Source organism: Dipodomys merriami, unplaced genomic scaffold (assembly GCF_024711535.1).
Source record: "Dipodomys merriami isolate MVZ:Mamm:240054 unplaced genomic scaffold, mDipMer1.0.p SCAF_1, whole genome shotgun sequence".
Classification (NCBI taxonomy): Eukaryota; Metazoa; Chordata; class Mammalia; order Rodentia; family Heteromyidae; genus Dipodomys; species Dipodomys merriami.
Window position 1 is genome coordinate 18,676,621 of NW_027202270.1, and position 25,716 is coordinate 18,702,336.

Genomic DNA, 25,716 nt, shown 5'->3' on the forward strand with positions numbered 1-25,716 from the left:
AGGAAGGAAGGAAGGAAGGAAGAAGGAAGGAAGGAAGAAAGATGGAGGGAGAATCATTCATACTTTGATTCCAACTACACTTGGGCAGGCTCACCTCCTGCCACACTCATGGACTCCCTTATTTTCTATCTAAACTACATGCTTTTCCTGGCTAGTGCTTGCACTTGCCCGTGATGTTCTTTGTAAATATTATATATCTTCATCCTCGTGGCTGTTCCTAGCTTTTGCACACACTCAGGACTTTACCCCTGGAGAAGGCTCTCCCACAGGCCCCTGCTTTCTGCTTCCTTCTAGAGTCAATGAAGACCTGGCCAGATCCCAGAGCTGAGGCAGGTGCCCTGGCATTGTTGCGAGCTTTGGGGAAAAGATCAGCTGAAGTGAGCCGGCTCTGATCCCTTCTCCACAGGGAGCAAGAGGGCTCCTAGGAGGGGTTGACAAGGAAGGGCTTTTTCCATGTGCGCACACGCGCGCGCGCTCACACACACATACACACACACACACACACACACACACACACACACACACACACACACACACACACACACACAGGCTATTCTTTTCCAGTGGAACATTCTGCCTGACCTCTCTGGCGTCCAGAGCTGGCAGCTCTCCCAAGCCTCCCACATGGACATTCTCCTCAGGGCATAGCCCCACGCGCCGGTCCCATGAGCTCGGGGGTCCACGGAGCCTCTGCAGCTGTATAGCCCCAGGCCTGTCGCCTAAGCCCCCACCAAATGGGCACATCCATACCCCATTCCTCACTGCCTCTCCTGCCCATCATCTCCTTCTGTGTTCTTTATATGGGTAATAGGCCTCTGTCCTTCCAGGGTCCCCAGTGCAAACTTCCCTGTCAAACTCAAAGCCCTTCCTTCTCCCCAATGGCCATCTCTTGAAATTAGTGAGAACACCGCGCAGTTGCCTGCATCTCCTCAACAGGCCTCCCCACACAAGATTCCTATTACCCTTGGGCTTTCCCAATCTCCATCTCTTCCATGTAGACCACACCAGAGCATCCCTCCTTTGTCTCCTGACCTTCAACGTCCATCCTGTCAAGTCATCTTCCTAAAATACAGTGCGCTCTTCTCTTGTGGCCTCTGTTCTTCCCACCATCTACAAAGCAAAAAAAAAACAAACTTCTTATACGAATGTTCAAGCCACTCCCAGATCCAGCTCCTACTTGGCTGCCTTTCCCACTCTCCTACTCATCTGCCTTCTGTTCACCTGCCATATCCCCGCCCCCCACACAGGCTCCGAGTTCAGTCCAAACATCACCGTTCTCTGTGTGATGGCGGTGGAGGCTGAGGGCTGACTGCCTGGGTTCATGCCCAACTCCCACACATGGGAGCTGAGGAACTCTGAGCAAGACAATGAAACTTGCCATGCCTCAGTTTCTTCCTCTGTGAAACAAGAGCATGATCCTGCCTACTATTAGTTGAGCAGATTGAGTATGCTGTGCACACAGAATGTGCCTGGCACATAGCTGTGTCTTCCTATCATTAGTAATTGGGGGGAGGGCGCAGAGTGGGGGAAACACGTACACTGAAGCTTAAATTCAGAACATTGGGCTCTTGGTTGGCTTTTTTTTGGCTCATGGCTTTTTTGGCACTACAACTTGAGCCATGCCTCCAGTCCAACATTTTTTTGCTGGCTAATTGGACATAGGGTTGTATGAACTTTTCTGTGCTGGCTGACTTTAAATCATCTTTAAATCATGATCTTCCAGGTGTCTGTCTCCTAAGTAGCTTGGATTATAAATTGAGCTAGTTTTTTCTTTTGGGGGGGGGTGGTTGCTCTTTTTGATTGTTTATGAAAGATTATCTCTCTATATTCCAAAGTAGGTTGAGATTACATAGCCCAGGCTGGCCTTGAACTTGCAATCATCCTGTCTCTGCCTCCCAAGTACAGGGAATATAGCCCCTACGATCCACTATTATTGCTGGCATTCCCAGGCAGATTTTCTCAAACATGTCTACATGTCTCCTCCTTTACAAATCTTGCTGCCTTTGTAGTCGTCAGCTGGATAACAGGCATGGTTTTGCCCACGGGTATCTGACTCAAGAGACGCAGGGATCAAGCAAGCGTGCCTTCCCTGGGGCCACCCTAAGACAAGCATACATGTGGTACCCCGAATCCCCATGGATTCCTCCCACCCCTCTTCCCAGCTCCTGCCACTCCTAGAAAGGCTACTGAACTCACTGCCCGGAAGGCACATGGGCAAGTGTAGTGACTGTGAGTGCACATAGATGAGTGTGAGTAAAATGAGCTGTGTGACAAGCATGTGAGTGTATCTGTGTGAGCATATGAGAGTGCATGTCTATGTGAATGTGTGAGTACCAGCTTATGGGTGCATGTGTGAATGTAAGAATATGCTAGAGAATGTGTATGCGTGAGAATGTAGAGGACTAGGTATGTGAGTGCGAGTGAACACATGTAAGCATGTATGTGAATAAAGCATGTATAGGAAGAAGTGTGTGATGTGTGTGTGTCTGTATGAGTGTGTGATTGTGTGGATGTGCAGAAGTGTATCAAAATGGGAAAGGTATGAGGGCACGTGTGTGAGCATGTGTAAGGGTTACATAGGTGTACATCAGTGGGAGAGAGGGTATGGGTGAGCACATGGGTGCGTGTAAGGTTATGAGCAGGTGTGGGTAAGGGCATTGGTGTGTGAGAAAGAGAGGGCATGTGTGAGTGCATGGGTCTGTGGGAGAGAGGGTGAGTGTGTGGCATGGGGGTGTGAATGTGTGGCATGGGATGTGAGCTTGGGCATAGGTGTGTGACTATGTGTGGTGTGAGGTGTGGGTGAGGGTGTGTGTATGTGTGTGTGTGGTATGGGATTGTGGGGGTGGCATGGGTGTGTGAGTGTGTGGTGTGGGGGTGTGGGAGTATGTGGTATGGGTATGTGGGTGTGTGAGTGTGTGTGGTGTGAGGGTGGGTGATGGTATGGGTGAGTGTGTGGTGTGGGGGTGAGGTGGTGGTATGGGGGTGTGAGTGTGTGTGGTGTGGGTGTGGTGATGGTGGGGTTGCATGTTGAACCAGGCCGCTTTCCAGCCCATCCTACAGTTTCACGCCCTCCGGTTGCACCGAGAGCCAATCCCTACTCATCTGTCTGCAGTCCAAAAGCAAGCATGCAAGCCACAAAGCGTCCATTCCACGTGTCTCCCTCCCCGCTCTCCATGCTGCCCTGCACCGGCACAGAGCTAAGGAGACATCGGGAGGGACCTCACGGCCCAGGGGTGACTGATCCATTGCTTCCTGGAGAGTACAAGTGACACCCTGTCACCTGGAGCGAGGGAGGCCTGCCCAGCCTGCGCAGTAAGATTAGCTCGTGTTTTCAGAGCATTCATTCACTATATGACATATAAACGGTTCTTAGGAACAACAAATACAGCTCAGAAGAAAAAAAAACCCTCACAGCTAGAAATCGATGGAACCTAGATTCAGTCCAGAAGGTGTGGCAAGAAGGCTTGTGTGGGTGATTACTAAACGTACTTTGCTTTGGGATCCTGGCCCACCACTATGCCCCTAAAATAAAGAAGTGTGTGTGTGTGTGTGTGTGTGTGTGTATGTGTGTGTGTGTGTGTGTGTGTGTGTGTGTGTGTGTGTGTGTGTTTAACCAGGACACACAAAAAAACACACACAAAAATGGGGGACTTGGGCAACGGCCAGACATAAAAGAACAAGTGTCCAGAAGGGCCTCACAGTTCGCAAACACTCAGCAGCGTGGGTCTGAAAAGAGCCCCTCTGGGGTCAGTGTAACTGACCCAGCCTGGAGGGCCAGGCTGACACCAGACTTGGTGCCAGCTGGATGGGAGGCTGCAGCAATTTGTTCCTGGTTAAAGCCAAGCCACTTGGAGTTGTCGGATCAGCAGATGTCACGGCAGGCCTTGGGCTGCAGGAGCCTAAGCTCCTATCCACCTGATCCGTGGCCGTATCCCTCACTCACTGCCTAGAGGGGCTGCAGTGGCAGCTCTCAAAGAGGGGCCTGGGGCCACAGACAGAAGGATCCCTGCGGAATCTGTGAAAGGGCAGATTCTGGGCCCTCACCCTCCTGAATCAGTATTAGGGTGGGAATTGAAATCTACATGTTTAATAAACCCCCTCTGGTGATTCTACTACCCCAGAAGCCAACTCCGAAGAGAGCAAATCCTATGCAAGGATTGCTTAGAGACGGATGTAGTGGAAATGCCCCCAGCTGGTGGGGATCAGAGGGAGGGAATGAAGAAGGAGACCAAGCAAGTTTATTATGCTGCGAATGCGCGCGCGCGCGCACACACACACACACACACACACACACACACACACACACACACACACACACACACACACACACACACACACACACACACACACACACACACACACACACACACACACGTCCTTCAGTCATCCAGATCTGATCATACATAAGACTTGGCCAATTCACTGATCCAAACTGGAGCTTTTACTGGTAAAATTAGTGACTTCTCTTTTAGAATTAAAAAAGAAAATGATAGAAATAAGTCTCCTTGCAAGATTAAAGATATTTCCAGTATGTGGGTTGGCTAGAAGAGTAGTAAAAGGGATTTCAAAGAATGTGGCCACACCGAGACAGAGTCTGAAGCCAAGGATGGCTCCTGAAACGTGAGCCCCAGCAGTCCCAGGTCCACCACTGCTCAGAAAGATTTCTAGCTGTTGACAACAAGATCTTGCCTTTGGAATTGTATGGTATACATACAGGGACAGATTGGAATGCCTCACCGTTAAGTGACCAGTAACAAAGTTGGAAATCATAAAGACAGACCTGCCAATAACTTGCAAGCCTGAAGTCCACCTTTTTTTTTAAATTTCTGCTTCAATACTTGAAAAAGCAATCCAGAAAGTTCTTTCCTTTCCTTCCTTCCTTCCTTCCTTTCTTCCTTCCTTCTTCCTTCCTTCCTTTTTTCTGTCCCTTCCTTTCTTCCTTCCTTCCTTCCTCCCTCCCTTCTTCCCTTTCTACTCTCTTTCCTTCCTTCCTTCTTCCTTCCATCCTTTTTTCTGTCCCTTCCTTTCTTCCTTCCTCCCTCCCTCCCTTCTTTCCTTCCTACTTTCTTTCCTTCCTTCCTCTCTCTCTCTCCCTTTCTTCTTTTCACCTTCTTTCCTAAATCAGGGCACCCATAAGGAGAGAGCAGAGGAAGTCTTTCAAGCTAACAGAGCACCTGTGAGCATGAGTGATGACCCAGTGCCAGCAGATCAGGGATCTGCTTTCCTGAGAGCACAGTGGCAGGCAGGGAGGAGGAGCAGCTAGCCTCGCCCAGTTCAGGCCTCCTCCATCCTACCATTAACCAGGGAAAGGTAAGTACCCAGAAATGGACTTGAGCAGATTATTATGGTTGGACAAGCCTGAGAGTGATGCACCTACTATGGGATGAGTCAACAGAATTTGCAAGTATTCACAGTGTCATTGGGACCAGCTGCCCCAGGTTCACTTGAAGAGCTTGTTCATTATTGGGCCCTTCCCCATTCTTACTGAATCAGAATCAATGGGGGGGAAAGGGGATGGAACTGTCAACTGATACTATTTTATCAAGCTCCCCAGTGATTTTCCACTTAACCTGTGAGAACCACTGCTAAAGAAATCTCTTATGACTTTCTCACACCCAGGGTCAAAGTCAATGAGCATTTCACAACTACATCTCTCAGTCAACTTTTTGTTGCCATTTTTGGCTTTGTTTTGTCTTATTTTATTGATTTTTTACTTTGTTTTAGGTTTGGTAGTCTGGTTGTTGTTGTTTTTGAGACTGGTTCTGGCTCTGAAGACCAAGTTGGTCTCAAACTGGCATTCCTCCTTCCTCTCAGTCTCCCAGGTGCTGAGGTTACAGTCATGTGCTACCACACTCAACCCAGCCAACTACTGAATAAGGAAGAGTCATCCAAGAGCTGGAGTTGTCTGAAGAAGATCTGGAATTTCATAACCTTAGCAACCTGGTGCCAATTCTCTGTTCTGCCTCCCCACACCCACTACAGTCACCATGCAGCAGATGAGAGGAAGTAACACCAGGTGAAAAGCAAAGGCCAAAGAGGGCAAATAGCTGGAGGAAAGAGGCATGGGAACAGTGTGATACACAAGGCTCTGGTGGCTCACACCAGTAATCCTAGCTACTCAAGAGGCAAAGATCCAGGGGATCATTTTTCAAGACCAGTCCAAGTAGAAAAACCTTGCTAGAGTCTATATCCAAAAGAGCCACCAAAAAGCACATCAGCGACATGGCTCAAGTGGTAGAGTACTAGCCAAGCTAGCAAGCTGAGCAAGTGTGACACCCTTAGTTCAAACACACACAACAAATATAGATAGATAGATATTCATATTTATATATTTAAATTGCAGTGTCCAGACCAGATTCTTATCCCTTCTGGTGGCAGAAACCTCACCCTTAAAACACCACCCTGAAAATGCCACAACTCAACTCTACTCTAAACTAGGAGAGACATTTGGAGGAGCTACAGGAGAGGACAGAAAATCTTAATACTGTCTACAACCTTACTGACCGTGCATTGGTTTCACATCAGGAATGGAATGGGAAAGAAAAACACAACAAAAATGGAAGGTCCAAAGGTACTAGGGGGATATTTTATGAACTCTGTCACCTGTATTCTGGCCAATGAAAATGCAGAATAAATTTTATCATTGCTTTAGCTAGCAATTAACTGTGACAAAGAACAATCTCAGGTCGATGAGTAAGTCCCTACCCTGTTCCTTCCTCTTTATTTCATTATTGTATTTGATTATTTTCATCTCAAATGTCTTACCTGCAACAATTTCTTTTCTTTCTTTCTTTTTTTTTAAGAGCAGAGAAGGAAGATTTATTATATGGCACAGGAAGTCCTGGGAAGAGTCAAAGTTAGCACTTGCATCCACCTTCAGCCCTCTCTGGGTTCAGACACGAGCTTTTAGGTTTAAACAGACAAAGAATTCTGGAGAGAAAGAGAGAGGTGTGCATAATTATTTAACAGTTCTGGTCACAGGTGTGTTCTAGTTACAGGTGTGTTCGGGAGTGTTTCCAGACACGTTGTTGTCATTGGTGTCATCCCTGGTTAGGATAAACAGGTGATCCATTTTCTGGAAGGTGGTGTTTCCTGGGAAGGTTTGGCTGGACCTTTCCCTGAGGGTATTTTTCTCCAACCTTATGGATGAAGATGCTGATCATTCCAGTCTGTCCTGGATTCCACAGTAATTGCAAAGTGACTGCAGGAGACAATGGCTCAGAACGAAGGAGACAGACACAAAATGAAAGCAGGGATGCCAAACGTCCATTCTCCCTTCAGTTAGCTGTGCTTCTCGGCATCAGCAGTTTCAGGATCTGTTATTAAGGGACCTAGATCATATAAGCCAGAGGCCTATCTAGTTGGCCCCATCTCGTCACCTGCAAAACTTTGTAGACAAAAGAAGACTTGAGCGTTGGGAGACATTAAGGACAAACAGTCTCAAATTCATTCTGTCACAAAGAGAGAATCTGAAGCTCAAAGCTACTTCCTACAGCCCTCATCAGGCTGGGAATCAGAACAAGACTCCAAGCTCTCCATTCTCCCCTACACTTGAGGAGTGCCCAAGGGCTTGTTGTCCACTGTGTTGGTCTAGAGCCTATGTAAAAAAACAGGGACAAGATGCCAAGGAAATGGTTGAAAGCAGGTCAAGTGTCACAATATTTTGATTTGAAGTGTTCACAAGGTAAGTTCCTGTGTGGTAGAAAGTCACATCCTTTGTCCTAAGGCTTCTCCACCTCTAGGTTGAAGATGTCCTTCAGGTCAACAAAAATTGGCATCAAGAGCATTGGGAATTTGTGATCATTAACACTCAATAATGATTGCAGAGGCTAGAATTTCAATGTCAAGGTCAAGGTGATGGCATGGTTAGTTTTTGGAAAGGACCCTTCTCATGGCTTGTAAATGGCTATTATCTTAGGGTACCTTACCAGAATGGAGAGAAGAACTCTTTAACTATAGGTAATTATTTCAAAGAGGTGGTCTGATGAGGTTGGAGTCCTTAGTTAGTAAATAATCATGTGTTTTATGCAAAATAAATAATTAAGTAGAAGGCCAACACCCAAAAGAGCTTCTCGTTACCATCCCAACAGGGCAGTTGCTACTCAGGTTTAAGCTAGTAGACTTTGTAACTTTCTGAAATCTGTATAACTTCTCCTGCCTTCAATAAAACAATGACATGAGCAGGTAGGGAAGGGGAGTGATGGGTTTACCTTTGGTGACAATAGAAAATGGAAGTTAGGGGAAAAAAATGTCTCACCCAAAACTCAATCTTTGTTTCAGGAAGAAGCAGGTTAAGGGATGGGATAGATACTGACAGCTCCCAAGAATAAAAAGAAGAGGGACTTTTTTGTACCAAAAATGGCAGAAGCCACTGTCCTTGGGTATGGACTCAGGGCCAGTTCCTACCAAGACACATTTACCTGGGATTTCTTTTTACTGATAAGGAAAGTGAGATCCAGTGAGGTTTAGTGACTTGCTGGGGTCACTCAGTAGGAAAGCAGCAGGATGCAGCAGAGAGTAGCACAGTGACCTTGAAGTGGAAGGAGTAGGGAAAGTTCCAAAACTGAGGATAGGGATAAGGAAAAACCAGGAGGCTGGAGAATGAGGGGAATGTGGGAAGGGAAGGGAGACCAGGGGATGGCCAGGCATTTCTCTTGGCCCAGAAGTCCACAGGAACATAAACCAACTTCTATGTAAACAGCCACTTCTGGCTAGGCATAGGGTGGGTGCTCTTCTTGTTCCTGGGATTTTGATCAAAGAGAGAACAGGAACATAAAACCTCATCAGCAAAGGACCAATTGCAAAGCTGAGATAAAACAAGTTTTGAGACCAGACCTGCCAACCCTGATGCCTCTAAGTCATTTCATCCAAGTTTCACAAAAATAGTTGAGTGGATAAACAGAGTGATCAACAGATAGATAGATAGATAGATAGATAGATAGATAGATAGATAGATAGATAGATAGATAGATAGATAGATAGATAGATAGATAGATAGAATGAACCATACCTAGGATCCTCAAAGTTCCTTCCTTCCTTCATTTTCTTCTTTCCTTCCTCCCTCCTTATCTATCCTTCCTCCCTCATTCCTCTTCTCCTTCCCCTCCTTCCTCCTTCCTTCCTTTCTTTTCTCCTTTCTCCCTCTAATTCTTCTCCCTTCACTCATTACTTCCTCCCTCCCTCATTACTTTCTTCTTTCTTCCTTGTTACTAACACACCTTCCTAGCATGTGCCTGCTGCTGGCATGTACACCAAAAAGTACAAATTGGAACCATTCCTCTTTTAACTGAGGAGGAAACTGATTAAAGCCCCACAGCTAATCAGTAGCTAAGCGTGGATGGGAATTCTGATCTTCAGCTGTAACTACCTTGGGTTTGGTTGTTTCCTCGCCTCCATGGTCTTACAGGCACCTTTTCCTTTCTGAAACAGCTGCTGATCAAACTCAGCAAAACCTCATGAGCCCCAGTTCTGCCTTGACAGCCATCAGAAGAGGGACAGGCCCGAGAGGTACAGCCTGACTGTGCAGGGTCACGGGCCAGGTGGAGGCTGGACTCTACTTGAGCTAAGCCTATCTTCCCTCTTGCCACCTCTCACCCTGACCAAAGTGGAAGGGGATGGGAGATCAAAGGAAAGAACATTCTAACCATCTGCGACTGGTGTCCAGGACATGGGCAGAGGCAGCTGCTAGAGGGCCAATTAATAGAAGAGAAATGAAATGGAGGGTGCAAGGAACCTGACCTGTAAGGACCAGATATGGGCCTGATGGGAAGAATCAGGACACAGCATGCTGAAGGACAGGCAGGTTGCCATAACTGGAAGAAACTTGGGCCTCTCCAGACATGGGCAGGGACTGCTATCTGCCCCAGCCTCGTGGGGGTGCCCCTGACTGTGAGGAGGGAAGTACCAACTCTGACTCCCAGGGCTGAAAGAACCCAGATGAGAAAAAAGACAAAAATGTCCTGTGATGGGAGACCAGAAGTGGAGGAGCATCTAGAACCCTGCCTGATCCACAGTTTCACTATGTATTTTTCCTAATGTTTATGAAGACAACCATAAAGCCTGGGGGAAACAGACCAGTGAAACCTACAGAGCTCCCCTCTCACCTCCCTTGACCTCACAGAAAGCAGCTCCACGGAGAGATGGTGGTTTTAAGAGTAAACCTATAGTAAAGTTAATGGAAAGATCCCCAAATCTACCACCCTGAGAGAGAGGTAGCTGCCACGTGGCCTACCTCGTTCCTCTCCACTGCCACAGCCTGGCTTAGGAAAATGATAAGGATCAGCTGCTCCTCCACCCCACCCCCAACACACATGGGTACATGGATCATGCAGTCTTCAGAAACTGTGGCCTTCCCCTTATCTCTGCAGCTGTCAGGAGCCCCCTGCAGCACAGGCTCTGGTTACAAGGCAGAAGCAGCTGGCCCTGGACTGGCCCTGGTCTAGCCCATGCCACAGGCTCTGCTGACTTGAGGAGTGGAGATATGGGGGGGGGTAGGGGGTTAGGGAAGGATTTGCAAGGTGGATTCTCTCGCCCACCCCCTCCTCCACTCCCCCTCTCCCCCTTTCCCCCCTTCCCTCTCATCCTCACCCTCCTCCTCCCCTTTCCCCTCTCCTCCCCATCTCTCTCCCCACTCACTGACCTGAAATATCTCCTAAGACTACAGACCTTCTTTTCCCAGGCTAGTCATGTGTATGATGCCCTCCACTCGGCTGTAGTACACGTGAGCAGCCCATCTTACAAGTCTGTCAGGTCACGATTGTGTCGCTTTTGGCCAAAGGCCATGCCTGTCGCCCATGTGCGTGCACATAGTCCTTATTGTTCAGGCAACAGAATACTCGTGTGTATTTGTCTTCCTTCCAGCCCTCCCTACCGAACAGGACTAGTGGTTTGTAGCTTTTAGCTCTAGGAGACCCTGTAGGACCCTAAGCAGTATCCTATGTCTATAGCTTGTTCAGGCTAGAACTGCAGGTGACCAGGGTGAATGGAGACAGAGGAGCAGCCAAGGTTCATTTCACAGTGGAACACAAGGGCCCTCTCTAACTCAGGAGGAGAAACCAGAAAGCAAAAGGGTGAACTCCCTACATCTTCCAGAATCAAGAGAAGGGCTGGTGGGTCTGAAATTCTTGTGTCTGGTGGTGAACTTCAGAAAGTAGACCATACGGGACTGAAAGCTAGACAGTGAGTAGAGAACAAAGCCAAGTCTGTAAATTCCTAACCACAAATGCAGAAGAGACCATTGGAAGCTGCATCCAAGACAGTGATCAGCTATCAGAAGGGCAGAAAGGGCAACCTAAGTCAGTCTCAGGAAGCTTATGGGATTTTATCATGGATCTCATTTAACCATTAGTATGCTCCAATTCTAGATCAGAATAAGGGGCTAAGTTGTTGTGACTTAGTATTTATGCAAATTTACCATTTTCATTTTCTACAATTATGCTTTTTTCTTTTTGTTTTTATGCCAGTACAAGGCCTGGGCATAGTACCTTAGCTTTTTTACTCAAGGTTGACACAACTTGAGCCACAGCACCACTTCTGGATTTTGGTGGTTAATTGGAGATAAGACTCTCACAGACTTTCCTCCTTGGGATGGCTTCAAACCATGATCCTCAGATCTCAGCCTTCCGAGTAGCTACAATTACATATGTGAGCCACCAGCACCCTGAATCAGTTCAGTTTCTCTCCTATAAAATTTAAGGGTCGGGCTGGGAAGTTGGCTCAGTGGTAGAGTGCTTGCCTCGCACGCATGAGGCCCTGGGTTTGATTCCTCAGCACCACATAAGCAGGAAAAAAAGAGCCAGAAGGAGCACTGTGGCTCAACTGGTAGAGCTCTAGCCTTGAGCTGAAGAGCTGAGGGACAGCGCCCAGGCCCAGAGTTCAGCCCCCACGATCAACCAAAAAAAAAAAAATTAGGTGTCTCTAAATCTAATCCATGTGAACTATCAATCATCTTAATCACAGGCTTTCTGACTTTCATTATGTGAAAAGAAAGAGGTGTTTAGGAATCCCCCTTTTAAGGAAGGAGGGTCTAAGACCATCACCCAATAAAACTATCAGAAAGAAGTGGTAGAGAACAGAAGACAAACTTGCAAAGCCTGAGCAAAGGAACCTAGAGGAGGCAATACACATTCTCAACAAGGCCAGGCCTGGCCTAGCAGAAAGAAATCCTTTCAAGTAGTCAGCAAACAAAATACACTGCTTTCTATCATGTGTGAAGTTGGTAGCACAGGTTTGGAGAGAGAGACAGAGAGAGTGTGTGTGTTTCAACTTGGCTGACTTGAGACTTCTTCCAGGGATTAATGAAAATATCAGTATACAACAACATGTACGCAGAATGTGGATCATAGCATCATAGTGTTCCTAGGAAGTTATTTGGAGACATACCCTTGAAGGAGCATGTGTGTGTGCGTGCGCACACGCACACACACACACACACACACATACACACTGATGGGTATGTGTGTGTGTGTACGTGTGTGGTTTGATTTATGATGAATTAAGACACATGATTACCAATTTAAGGATTTATTCATCTATTCAATAATTGCTGCATGCCTATTATATGCTGTGCCCTGGGCTAAAATTATGTAAGTTGCACAAATTCATCTTCTAAAGTAGAGAAAATTTGATTTGGGCCGGCTGAGCCATTTAAGCAAAGAGCTGAACTGTTTTTAAAATAGTCTTGAATGGTGGATATTTTTTATCTCTACACTTGGACAGCCAGGCATATAGACCTTGGCATAGAAACATTCCTGAGATCCAAGCTGGGGCAAGACATGTGGCTAAAAGACCTTCAAGCACTTCCAGTATTCTCCACACTCCTGGAAGGATTTTAGGGGAGGAAAAAAATGGAAGTAAAAGAAGCACCCTTTGGTTTTGATATTCACCCTCAGTGTTCATGTTTGTCTCTTAGACATGGTTGTCTGGACTATCTGCTAAAAATATAATGAAAGAAGGCAGGTGCAGGAGACAGGGAGCAGGGAGAGAATTTAAACTCTAACTCTGTTCCTTGCTGGCTACTTTCCATCATAAACTTACCACCATGGTTAAGTCTATCTCTATCAGTCCCTTTGTTCAGCCATTGGGGGCACTACACTTGGGCAATTATTCCTTAAAAGAAAAAAAAAAGTATTTTTATTCTTTCTGTTGGGCTCAAAAGTCTCTGAGAGGAGAAAAAAAAGAATCCTCCATGGGTTCAAGTGGGTTTTTGTCCTGAGATTGCTCCAGAGGGTGAGCCCAGTGCCTGGAAGTCCAACCAGGGAATGGTAGAAATATAGAAAGAGGCCACCTGGGTCTACGATTCAATAGAAGAATCTATCACAATCCAGAAGATGGGAACCAGTTTAGTAGGCCACAAGGGTCAGCAAGCTGGAAGTTCCCAAGTCCCCTATATCTTAGCTCAGGATTTGTTTGGGAACAGAGGAAGGGAGCCCACAGGAGTTTGTGCACTCAGTAGCTGGGTGATTGGATCATGGGGTTCCTTGAGGCCAGCTTCAGCTGTACCCTTTTCGGCCAAACTCAAAGGTTACTGGAGCAGCCTGGGCCTACCAAGCCTACAGGGCTGAGTCATCTACGGGAAAGGAAGGCAGTGGCTATAAATTATCCTGTGTTTAAGGATGGCTTTCTAAATCCTTGGCTTCAGGTTTAGAGTCTTTATTTATATCTCTCACAGGGATATTTTTCAAACTCATGACAGTGTACTCTCTATTACATTGGGGACACTCCAAGCACCTGGCCTCTTCTATAATGAGCCCTGCAGGTGACCAGTCCCCAGAGGCCCTAATCCAGGACTCTGAGTCTGCTGTGACTCAGTCCACACGTACAGCCCCTCACTGCCAAGTCCAAGACCCTGTTCATCAGGTATGGCAGTAGGGCCAATTTCATGGTATAGCATTGCCAGTAGACAGAACATACAAAGGCCTAGAGTATCTAGCCATACAGATTAGGAGACCCCTGCTTCTCCATTCATTTCAGAGGCAGCCTTTGCTTCCAATGAAATGTGAGTTACAAGACACAAAAATGTCTCCTTGGGCCAAAGGGCTCCTCCACAAGTCAGGTACCCACCTCTCTGGCTCAGACACATTTGGCAGGGTATTGAACAAATTCTTCATGCACTTTTGGGGTTTTGTGTGGTTATTTGCACCTTACCAAGTAGTGACAGAGGAACCATAAAATAAAAGGTACCAAGAAGTTTACCCATAAGAAGAATCTCCTTAGTGAACCTTCATATATTGGGTAAAAGATCTTTATAAACCATTATTTGTTTGGATTATTTGGGAAAGAGAAACAAAATGTATTGAGCAGAGAAGGGAGAATGGAATAAGCTTGCTTTTCCTCCTTAAGTACATATTTATGTGGTTTCTATCCTCCATCTCCATAGCCTTTTTGTCTGTTCTTCCCTCTTTATAATTAAATAATTTTGTATAGGCTGATATTCATAGGTCTTATTTACTTCCTTTGATTTGTTTGCCATTATTTTTTCTTTCCAAACACTTTCTAAAACACATGAAGAAAACTCATTCTCCCCACTTTACTGAGAGAGACACAAGGAAAGCAAAGTACAGAGGAGGAATCACAGACTGTGATGGAATTCAGTTCAACCTCCTCTTCCGATGCTTCTTAACAACAATGACCCCAGAACTGCTGTGGCATCCTGTGATGCATCCAGCCCTGAGTCAATCCTTTCAGCTCCATGCCTCCTCAAACAAATAACACACAACTGACCCCAACACAACTGTGACGTCTTTCAGGGAAGTGGGGTTCCACAAGGCTTGGAGCCTGGCTCTTAGTGAATTGTCTTTCCATGTCAGTAGAAGAGATAGTTAGGGCTCTCCATGGGGGAGCAATGACCCCATTCTTGATGGAACCACAATGGTAGGAAATTGCAAGAAGAAAAGTCAGTATTCTACACTGTTACACAGTCGCTCCCTGGTTCTTCCCTCTCCTTCCTATGCATACGCAGGGTGTAAATCCCTCAGACGGTATCCTGCCATCAGTTCAGCTCTCTCCTGAGCACAGAGAGATGCAGGTTATAAGTCAGTTCCTCATCTTGGCTCATCCGGTCACTTTTCCTCACTTGCCAGACACCATTTGAACTTTCACTTCTTCCATTGGCATCTCCAGAAATACCTTTTCCTCTCAATGCTACAAAGCACAAATTCTTAACAGAAATCTCATTCTTGCCTCCTTCCAATGTTTACAACCCAGTTGTGCTTTTCCCATAAGAGCGTGCATGCTGGGTGGCTTGCCTTTGTCCTTCCAGGTTCTCTCGCCAACCTCTTCTGTCTTGCTCTGGGCTCCAGGAGCCACACCCAGGGTTCATGTCATTCATTGGGATCTGGCCAATGGGAGGCACTATCTGGTGGTCAAGGATAAAGGCAAGTCTGGGAATTGATTCTCTTAGCCCTCCCTTTGACTTTTGTAGAAGTTTGAGTTCGCTGGTACCTGGTCCTCTCTGTAGATCTATTGAATTAGTTTCCTATAGCTGTTAGGACAAATTAGGACAGACAAAATGGCTCAGAGATAACAGGAATTAGTTATCACTGTTCTAAAAGGCCAGAGGTTTAGAATCAAGGTACCATTAGTGTCGTGCTTCCCCTGTAGGCTCTGAGGAAAATTTTGTTCTTTACCTCTTCAGTTTCTGGTGGCTGTCAATGTTCCTTTGACTTATGACCTTATCATTCCAGTCTCTGTGGTCAATCACGTTGTCTTTTCCACTTTTGTGTGATTCAATTCTCCCTTTGCTTTCTCATTGAACTTTTCATTGGATTTAAGGCCCACCTGGATTGTCCAGGACACTCCTCTCACCTCAAGATCCTTCATTGGGTCTGTAAAGGCCCCTTTTTGCCAAACAAGGTCATCATCATAAGCTCAAGCAGTTAAGATAGGATGCAGTCATATCTTGGAGGCAGAGCACAAAATCTTCCTCAAGCCATTCCACTCTGTCCCACTTGGGATGAGTGCCACTCCTTTTCCAGCATACTCAGGCTGTAAATGCTAGCCAGCCATCTTGGTTACCAGATTGTCCATAAGGACAGTGCAGTGCTTGTGTTCACTTGACCCTTGGTTGACTAATGATGGTCCCATAGCTCGTAAGGAGTAAAGCTAGCTAATTCATGTATGCCAGAGAATCTGTGTTTCCTTTAATTGGAAAGATGAAAGTTCTTAATAAAGAAAAAAACAACAACAATCATACACTGACCTTGTTAAGACTCATGGTTAAAAAATAAAAAGAATCTTCTAACTTTGAAGTTATGAAGAAGGAAAAAGAAATCGGTGCCAAGAGATGACGCCATAAGGTATTTGGGGAGGGCTGGGAAGGTGGCTCAGTGGTAGAGCGCTTGCCTTGCATGCTCAAGGCCCTGGGTTTGATTCCTCAGTACCACATAAGCAAAAAGAAAAAAGCTGGAAGTGTCCCTTGGGTACAATACTTACAATCATAGCTTTTGCTCTTGCTGGAACTACCCCATTTAGTGACTTACCTACCCTACCTCCAACACTGGGTCAAACATCGTAAGTGGAAGCTACAGGCTGAATGGCATAACCCACCCGACTGCCCCAAAGTAAGAAGAATGAGTTGATTTATTTTTCATTTGCAATGGAATGAACAAATTTTACTTACACTTATCCCTCCTCACATCCACAGTTCCATATAACTCAGAAGTCCCAGTGAGAAGTAAGGCAGAAGCTCAACTGGAGAGCGAGGTTCACTCCTAACATTTCTGTCATGTTAATAGAAACCTGGGTTTGGGACTCTCCCTTTTTCAGCCACCAGAAACTCTGGCTGGAGCATCGCTTGCCTCCAGATGCAGAGAGCAGAGACTTTCCACCACAGGATGACATCCCTAGCAAATGGACCATGTAGGCGCTGGTGGCACCAAGGTGGGATTCTGACAAGAAGAATATAAAAGAAAGAAAAACAGGTGTGTGTTTCTCATCCTGTTGAAGTTTTCTCCAAACTCCTTCCTACTCTACTCAGCCCTAAAAGAAATATAGTAGCTATCCCCTCTATCTTGTTCTTTATCCTATCCTGTGCTATGCATACTACAGTAAGATTTTCTTTTTATTGTGTTGGTGCTTAGGCTTGAATTCAGCCTGGATGCTGTTCCTGAACCTTGGTGCTCAGTATTAGTGCTCTATCACTTGAACCACAGCTCTACTTCCAGGTTTTTTTTCTTTTTTGGTGTTTAATTGGAGACAAGAGCCTCATGGCCCTTCCTGACCAGGCTCGCTTTGAATCATGATCCCCAGATGTCAGCCTCTTGAGTAGCTAGGATTACAGACATGAGTCATCAACACCCAACTTTGTAGTAAAATATTTACATGACTTCCATCATTATACTGTATTGTTAAAATTATTTTATATCATTATTGGTTGTTGTTAATCTCTCATTGTACCTAATTCATAACTTAGACTAATTCATAAGATAAACTCAAACTTAGAGCACTTGGTACTATCTGTGGTTTCAGGTGTCCACTGGGGTTCTGGAACATTTCCCCATGAATAAGAAGACACACTATGATTTTCCCCTCTCCTATGATAAGTGCACTATGATAAGTGCAAAAATGTCTATGATTTTTTTAACCATCGAGAAATAGAACCTCTCCTCAGTCATCCATACTGGCCTTGAAACTTGCTTTGACCAATAGGATATGGCCAAAAGTAACAATAATACATAGATCTCAAGCCTGGGCCCCAAGAGACTTCACATGATTCCCCTCCGTCTCTGGGAACGCTGTTCCTGCCCCACAAACAAGGCCAAGTTTGCCTGAAGGAAGATGAATGAATGTATACAGAAAAACTCCAGTCCCATAGGCTATCATTGACCAGCCAGCACAAAGACACTCATAAGCCAGCCTAGCCAAGTCCAGTGGAGCCTTATACAACTCAGCAGGACCGTGTTGCTTATCTGCAGACTCCCAGATGCCAATAAAGGAATGTTGTCACCCGTCACTCCCCTTGGGGATGGTTTATCATGCAAAAGCTAGCCTATACAATATCTGTACGCAACTAAGTGAGTGCCAAAAAGGGTTTCACCTTGGATCTCTCTGTATCACTCAGCCACTGATAATCTCAACCCAAGCCCACAGAATGGAGAGTGATGTAGAGCAGAATGCAATGGGACTCAGACAAAGTCAGGCATGGGTGAAGGGCGGAGCAAGCACAAAGCACCCCATGCATGCACTAATATTACTCTCTGGCTCTTCTCCACCTCCCAAGGCATGTGCTTGGGAAAAAGGTTACCTGATCGCCACCGCCTTTGTCTATCAATTCACTCAGCACCGGATTAAGCCCTGCTCAATTTCTTCCCCACATTCCCCCCACCCTGTCCCCAGTCTGGCTGCCCAGATGATGTAAGCAGTAACCAATCTCAGCCAACAGAGTCAGTCGGCTAGCTCATTTCCACATCCAGTAAGGAAAAGCAGACACATAGAAAGAACTGGAAAATATTTCCAGCCACTCACTCACTCCACTCAGTTTCCCATCCCCCGCCTTTGCCCTGGTTCATGCCCACAGACACATACACTCTAACCCCAAGAGACTGGAGCTGGGCAGTACTGGAGCCAAAGAAAGAAGAAACTGGAATTTTAGCCCTGCTGACCTCATGGACTAAGACACTTTCAGGCATGAGAATCAAGTACTGGAAGAGAACACCAGATACATCTGGAGAGCCCTTTCCGCCCCCACTCCCACCTCATCCCTACACTTTCTACACAAAGAGCTGGGCCAGTTAGTACCAGTGAAATTCAAATGGAGAGGTCACAGTATCTACATCAGTGCTGGGAGGTGTCGTGGAGAAGATCTCTATCACTGAGTCAGGTGTGGGTAGGGTCATCTAAAGACCAAAGGATCTCTAGATACCAACCTGAGCTGTACTATGTGATCCTCAAGGCAGAAAAGGATAAGGAGGAAGCGGAGGTGGAGAATCACTTATTTGAAGTTGCCATACCCCTTGCAAGGGTACACTGGAGACTGAAGGATAATGTGGGCAGACAACCTTGGGCCTTTGCTCAACTCAGGGTTTTCAAACCCTTCCAGGATCTGTATTATGTCTCCTGACATCTGCCACTGAAGAGTCAACCCTTCCTGCCTTGGAAATTTTGTTCTTGTTTCCTTTTGTTCACTTCCCATGAACACACGCAGTCACATTCAAACTTGGCCCCTTAAAGGCTGTGGGTTAGAAACAAGCCTCTTACCCTTCCAAGCCTTGGTTTCTTTTTTTTTTTAATTTAATTTTATTTTATTTGTGAACATACTGTACAGAGGGGTTACAATTACATGGGCAGGATAATGCGTACATTTCTTACCAAGCATTGCAGCCTCCTCCTTTGTTTACCCTTCACATCCCTTCCCAGCCTCCCCCCTCCCCCCCAATCCCAATCCTTCTCCTTCCCCCCCTCCCCCCCCCCACACCGACGTTGTAAAGCTCGTTTTGGACATGACAACTTGTACTTCTCATTGTTGCAACAGGTCCACCTGTATCCTTAAACAACTGGTTTTTCCCCATCTCCTCCACAAGTTATACTGACATCAAATATAGTGAAAGCAGGGGTTATACTGTGGGGGAGGGACATACAAAGCAACAAAGAGATAATCTTATAAATACGTTAGAAACACATGCATGAAAGAAAAAAAACATTAAAATACATATCTAAGGGTTCATTTTCCTGACATCACATTATCTGACCTTTTCCGCTTGACTCATATATACTTGATATTGCAAATAAGGGAAACCATGGGACCTATGTTTCTTTGGGCCTGCAAGCCTTGCTTTTTGGAAGATACATCCCTTCCTCACAGAGTCCAGAGTAGATTTATTATGATGATTCCAACTAAAGTTGATTGCACAATAGCTTTTGAAAATTTGGGGCTGAATAGGAGTTTTCTATACTTTCCACTGCTTTTTGCTTTTGTTTTTGTTTTTTACCAAACCTAATACTGCTCTCACAAAGTAAAAGTTATGTTTTCAAAAGTTCTGGATAAATATAAGTTGGATGGATGCCTGTTATGGCTCACATTTTTTCAATGTCCCCAAAGGCTCATTTGCTAAAGCTTTGATCACCAATCTCTAGGACTATGGGGAAATGGTGGATACTTTAGAAGGGTAGACCTAGTAGAAGGAATTATGACATTGGTGGTAAACCCTTAAAGAGGATACTGGAACCTCAGCCCATCTCTCTGTTTCTGTCTCTCTCTGTCTCTGTTTCTCTATTTGTGTGTCTCTGTCTCTGTCTTTGTCTCTGTCTCTCCCTCCCTCCATCCCCCCCCCATCTCTCTCTCTCTTCATTTATCCAATGTTTATAGCCAGGTTGCTGGCAGAATTGGTAACCTATAAAATCTGTGAATCCTAATGGATTTTTAGTCCATCTGGTAAGAGGGTACAGGTACTCTGGAAAATGTTGTTGATAGACCAAGCCTGGTGATAAATTATGAACAAGGGAAGATAGATGGGATGTGGGAAGGAAAATGGCTCCCAGTGTCTGTGTATTTCTACCTAGCTCCAGGTCAAGCCCTGTTGAAGGCAATGCAAGAAAGACAAGAAATGAAACATGAATCTCTTATTCTATCTGCCTGGCTCACCGCCTCCCACTTCTGTCAATACATCCCCTTCCTCAGGGGATATATTCCTTAAGTCCTGAGCCAGTTGAATGCTATTAGAAGCTATCAACTATAAAAATCTGCTGCCCCAATCACACAATCCCAAGTCAGACAATCTCTCCCTAAGACTCTGAATTAAACCCTGGGAGAAGAGGGGATAAATGTGGTTATTGCTGGCACTCTTGGTTACAACCTCAAAAGGCCAGTATGAATAAACAAGACTAGTACATGGCCAGAAACCAATAGGAAGGACATGAATTGTGCCCTTCTGTCTCTTTCATGTCCCCAATTGCCTGAGGCCAGCTGCATGTCTCCCTCCCTTGATTTGGTAACCGGAGCCAACAAATTCCCCTTCTAGCCTGAGCTGGTTATGAAAATTCTATCATTTGTGACTAGAGAAATCCTGGGTTCTACAATCTGTCTACTTCCTCAAACCTAGTATAAATCACAGGGAGATAGAATATGGAAGCAAAGCAATTAGAAAGCCATGCAAGAAAGCACCAGGGTAGGTAGTTTTAAGTGAAATCATCTTTCTCTTTCTCTCTCTCTCCCTCTCTCTCTTTCTCTCTCTCCACACACACACATACACACCCACACACACACACCTCTCTTCCCTCTTCTCTCTCTTGCTTTCTCTCTCTCTCTTGCCTTCCCTTTTCCCTTCTCCCCTTCCTTTCTCCTTCCCTTCCTCCCTTCATCTTTCCCTCCCTTCCTCCTTTCCTTCCTTCCTTTCTCCCATGTTTCCTTCCTTCCTCCCTATTTTCTTTTCCTTCTTTACTCTTTCTTTTCTAGTCACCAAACGTGCTTAAATCATGGTGATATTTGTATATAGGATTCTAAAACATAAAGAAAAACAAATGTTTCCTTAAAATACTTGTTCCCTTAGACATTTTTAGCAAAAGTCTTTAGAAACCTTTCCTCTTATAGAATACACAGTTCAGTCACAGGAAATTTTTCACAATGCTGGAAAATCATTGTGTCCCCTGTCACCCCTGAGTGCTACAAGGATGCTCTCCCAGCCCACTGCAGAGTCATGAAGCAATCTCCCAAAGGGCATTCCACAACCTTCTTCTTTGCCCCATTCTTCCTTGTTCCTTCGTCTTCTTCCCTTCTTCTTGCCCCATTCCAGTCCTTACCCCATCACCTTTCCCCTGCCCACCCACACTCTCTTCCCCAGCACCTGTTGCTACAACAAAGAAAAGATAGGGGTTAAAGTTTCTGAGTTTGTCCAGGTGATAAACTGAGTCCATTCACAAGAGATCATGCCAGTTGTTGGTTTAGCTCTTCTCAATCATCATATAAAGCTTTGGGTGGGGAGAGGCATTCAGAGAGCTGGGTGGATATAAAAGGTGATTAGGTTTAAATAGGAGACCTGTCAGTAGGGAAGCACTCTGCCAGCTGACATGCAGACAACTTCAATGGCTGAAGTGCAGCCGTGGGATTTGTGTGGCTCTGGACTCAGACAGCTGCAGCTTTCCTAAGGAGACAGGCCTTTCTCTGTACCTCAGTCTGACAGGAGAGGCCTTAGGCTACCCAGCAGAAGGGCTTTCCCGAGAGGAGGAGCGGGGAGGAGGGTATTACTAACCCTGACTGAGCATGATCAAGTCAGGCCAATATTAGGCCCTTAAAACTCAGGTCCTAAGGAGTTCCTCAAAGACCAGAAGAACTGGGAAGAGTGGACATAGCTAATTTGAATTCTTAAAGACTGGGGTTTAACTCAAGAGTTTTATTAGCCTGATTTTGTTGTAAGAGTAAGGAACAGCAAATCTGTGGGTAAATAATCAGATGGGAATATTCAGAGTGTTTATTGTTGTCTGTTGTAGCTACTCCACTAGTTTAGGAGTGGAGCTCAGTGGCAAATGAAGCATATACTTAGCATGAGAAAGCCTTTGGTTTGTTCCACAGCACCACAGATGATTGAGAGGCAGACAGACAACAGAGAGACTTGATTCATCTCAAACACCAAAGCTGGTCAGTCTGTTGCGGGGAAGGGGGGGAGGGGAGGGAGGAATTATTCAACAATATTGTCTGATATGGTATCACTCTATGAAGAGTTCTAAATGGATCAATATGATCAGTGATCTACACAAACAGCACTTTCATGTGTCTGTGGTATGACACAAGACCCACTATAAGCCAGGTATAGTAGTAGTGCCCACCTGTAAGTTCAGCACGTGGGAGAAAGCAGGAAGATTACAAGTTTGTGGCCAACCTAGTGTACATAGCAAGCTCCAAGCTAGTCCAAGCTACAGGGTGATACCCTGTCACAAACTACCAAGACCAAAACAAATCAAAATAAAATCCACCATAATCTTGCCAGGTAAGGATTTTTCTATCAATATTAAAAGGAAAAAAAGTGGATGGTTCTGACCTGATACAAACAAGAGCACATAATAAGTGGGAGGACCCAAGTTCAGGCACGTTATTCCACATTATTCCCCACCAAAGACACAGCATTTCCCACTACCACGTTGTAGAGGGCCTTAGATGGTAAGAACAGTTTTGCCAAGTATTCGTGGGGATTTTAGAAGCAGCAGGTAAAGAAGACACTGGGGCACTGGCACAGAAGCAGGGAGCTAGGACCTCCAGGGTGTTTCCATTTGCCCTAAGGCCATGGGGTCACAGGAAACCTACAGCTCATTTTCGTATCAGCTAAAACTTGCCCTACCTAAAGACACAGAAGAAGCTGAATTCTACAATGGACTGTGATCACTTCGGAAGGTCAGCAGGTTTCTCTGGAATTCCTACTGTCATCCCCAAGGCCTTTCCTTGGCCTGAGAGCATTTTTTCTAGAGTAGGTTTCCATCTGGGTAGAATAAGACGCCCAGAGAACGCCTTGCCCTAAACATTCTCTCCTCTGTGAGTCACTTCAGCGAGATGTCATTCTCTAGGTAAGTCCCCAGACACAGGGTGCATGTGTGTGTTCTTGCTTTCACTACAGTGTTGCAGTATATCTGACTTTTGTCATATCACTTCCTATGCCCACAGTGGTTGTGCTATTGTTTCTGTGAGATGGGGTAGTCATGGCGATGTGAACAGGGTTCAAGGAAATGGGAGTGTTTAGTGGCACCTGTAATCTAGTAGGATATCAAGAGTGTGAGCCCTATTCCTCCTGGTTCAGCATGTTCACTCCATATCTTCTTGCCTATGCTCTTCTGCCTTGCCTTCTTCTGTCATCTTTCTTTTTTTCTTTTTTCCTTTATTTTTTTTGTCAGTCATGGGACTGAACTTTGGGCCCAGACACTGTCCCTCAGCTCTTCAGCTCAAGCCTAGCACTCTACCAGTTGAGCCACAGCACCACTTCTGGCTTTTTCTGCTTTTGGGGTACTCAGGAATAGAACCCAGGGCTTCATACATGCAAGGCAAGCACTCTACCACTGAGCTACCTTCCCAGCCCCTCTTCTGTCTAGGACACCTTTCCTAACCTTATTTTCACCTGTCATATATACATACCTTGAGTTAGTCATTCCCTTATCTATAATAGGTTGAATTGAGCCCTCCCAATAAAGAATACACTGAAATTCTAATTGCCAGTATTCAGAATGTGACATTATATGGAAACTGGGTTTTTGCCAAAGTGATCAGGTTAAATAAGGTCACTAGACATAAAAGAGACACCTGCGTAATCCATGTGGATTGCAGCACTAATCGCAATAAGCATGCTGTCCCAAATGCCCTGACACCAATGAATGGGTTCAGGAAATGTGGCATGTAGATATACAGACAGACAGACAGACAGACAGATAGACAGACAGACCGACAGACATATAATGGAAGCTTATTCAGCCATCAGGAAGAATGAAATTATGTCATTTGCAGAGAAATGGATAGATAGATAAACCTAGAATACATCATATTGAAGTAATCCTGACTCAAAGAGCACATATTTTAGATAGATAGATAGATAGATAGATAGATAGATAGATAGATAGATAGATAGATAGATAGATAGATAGATAGATAGATAGATAGATGATAGATAGATAATGATAAAACTGACTAAAGCATGGTTTACACAGTAGTGAGATTCCATTAGGTAACCCCTTTTAACAATTAATAGGCAGTATAACACAAAGAATATTAGAAAGCTGAACCAGGTCTTGACTGGCAGATGGATGCTTGCAGGAGGGGATTGGACAGAGAGGATAGTAGGTGAATATGGTAATAATGCTTAATGGTCAAATGTGAAAATCGAACAAGGTTGATGAATGGTGTGAGAAGGGGGAGAATGATGAAAGGGTATCTCTGATTAAGATACATACATACATGTTGAAATAAAACCCCCTTCTACAAGTAATTAAAGACAATGTTTAAAATTAGGTTATTAAATTGAGCCTGGTGTCCTTTTGTTGATGCAAAGCATCTGAGAGCAAGGGAACCTCAAAGGTTGTGTGCCAACACCTCAAGCTAAAGGAACAAGAAAGGATTCTTCCTAGGAGCCATCAGGGAAAGCATGGACCTGCAGACACCTTGTCCTTGGAGATCTCACAGGAAAGAAATACAGGCAGGTTCTTGCTTGACATGTCCTCATTTCATAAAGCTTATATTTGCATACCTGAATTCCCTGCAGAGTTGCAAGCTCATCTCAGTGTCTTCAGAGTCTGGATCTGCTGGAAGTGACTGCCACTGCTTCTTGGACTGAATTAAACTTCTTCTACCTTATCCTATCTGAGTGCATGTGGAAGATTTGTTGGTCCAGTGATATTACATCTGGAAGAGATAAAAGATAGGCTCTGTTTTTCCTACTTCATATCCTGTAACTCAAACTCAGCTAGGACAAACTCCTTGGTCCATAAGCCCTTGGGTCTTTCCCCACTACTAAGTTTAGTTCTGTTCCTAGCTATTTCTCTTCTCAAGCAGACCTACCTGTGGCCTTGCCATGTGGAATCTTCAACCTCCCTTCCCCAACTCACCTTCTCATCAGCAGTTCCTTTCTCCTTAAGGAAACCAAGAAAAAAGTTGAGATGCTCAAAATTATCTTTTTTATCAAGAGAAATGAGAAGCCAAGGCAAAAGCAGAGCAGACAGCAGGTGACATGGCCAAGGGCTCTCTCCTAACATATTACGAGACCACAGACACACACACCAGGAACTCAGCCCCTGCGTCCCATTCTCACCAAG

General features: G+C 45.3%; 1 long non-coding RNA gene across 1 annotated transcript; it reads right to left on the reverse strand.

Annotated features, from left to right (window-relative positions):
- Positions 1-1,031: 1,031 nt before the first annotated feature.
- Positions 1,032-25,288, reverse strand: LOC138823985 (uncharacterized). Its single transcript, XR_011370971.1, has 3 exons — positions 25,152-25,288; positions 6,766-6,930; positions 1,032-1,110 (listed from the first exon to the last, which is right to left on the reverse strand). It is a non-coding gene; the product is annotated as an uncharacterized lncRNA (long non-coding RNA).
- Positions 25,289-25,716: the final 428 nt, after the last annotated feature.